Genomic DNA, 1635 nt, shown 5'->3' on the forward strand with positions numbered 1-1635 from the left:
ACAAACAAAACGTTGTGTTACATAAGGCTACTCAGTGGATATTCTGAAAAGTATTTTGAGGGCTGAAGGTCATAAGACTAAGGAGCTATTGAAATTTGAAAAATCTGATGAGATGCAAATGGACAAACAAAAGGGTGTCCAATGTGTAGGCCCACTGAGTGTACATTATGAACCTTGTTTGAGGTGTGTGGGTCACATGACCAAGGCGCTTTTGAATTTCAAACATTTTAATAAATTATTTAAAATAGCGTGAGATGTAAACCAACCAAAAGAAAAGTGTGTGCAATGTGTGTCTATGCCATCGGGTTAACTAGAACCAGTTTTGAACGTTTTAGGAGTAATGGTTAAAGAGCTATTGAAATTTGAAAAATTTGATTTGTCACTATGTTGACGGTCCATAACTGCTGTCGGTGGACGTAAGGAAATCTACAGGCGAATATCTAACTTAAATCTGTTTTTACCTCGGTCCAATGTTTTGGATGCAATCATCAGCAAAACGAACAGCAACGCATACAATGTCCATACACCATCGCACAACAGGTCGAAGTCAAGAGTAGTTTCTTTTCCATCATGCCATCAATGGGTTCCCAAATACGAACGGAGCAATAGAATGCACCCACAAACCCATACAACCACCATCTTAAAACGATGTATATGTAAACAGAAAAGGCTTCCACTCTTTATGTGAATGTGATGCCCAAAAGACACTGATGAATAAGGTGGCTAGGTGGAACGCACAACAGCATTGTTGGCCTATACGCCTACAGGTGGGAGCGGTTGAGGATGGATGGCTTATTGATGAGTGTTGCCTACTCAAGTATATTTGCCATTGCTTAACAGTGGCGGTTCTAGACCATTTCAACTGGGGGGGGGGGGGGGGGGCAAGCTGGGGCCAGTTGTACTGTTAGAGGGGCCAGTTACATTAGACGTTATTGTTGTCATATCGTTTTCTTCACTGCATTGCAGGCAAACTTGCAGATGCATGTGGTACGACACTGTTGTGTTCCGCCTAAAGCAGTCCCTCTAGAAAATGTGTGGGTTAAATTAGTGTTCCGCGTTGCCACTGTCTAATAACGGATGTAAAAAAAAGAATAGCAAAAATGTGATATGTAAAAATGATTTCATACTCCACATTTAGGGGGGCCACAAGGGGGTCCAAAATGGTTGTCACAGGGGCACTGCCCCCCCCCCCCCCCAGAAGCGCTAGTGTTGCTAAAGCAACTTGAGTTGTCCTAATGGTCCTCTCTTTGTAGATGTTTTTTTTTTTTTACTGGTCAAGCCACAACTGAGCGAGCCAAATAAAACCTTTTAGTTGTACTCAATCTCTGACGCTAGCCCACTCTATTTCAGTCTGAAATAAAATAAATGTATTAGCTTTTATAGATTGCGCCTTTGTGTTTCATGGTATGGCGTTGTATATTCCCCACAGGCTTTAAATGGATGGTTTTGACCATATATTAATTAGGGGCGTTTCTAAATGCAAACAGCCAAGGTCGTGCACTAGCACTGAGGCTGAGAACAATTGGTATTTATCAATGGTTACCTCCTACTGGTGTGCTTATGACGCTTGTAGAGTTGTTTGATAATTCACACATTTTCTATGGGTATGACCATTCTGAATTCCGTTTAAGTAGT

The sequence above is a fragment of the Salmo salar genome, chromosome 09 (assembly GCF_965601325.2).
Source record: "Salmo salar chromosome 09, fSalSal1, whole genome shotgun sequence".
Lineage (NCBI taxonomy): Eukaryota > Metazoa > Chordata > Actinopteri > Salmoniformes > Salmonidae > Salmo > Salmo salar.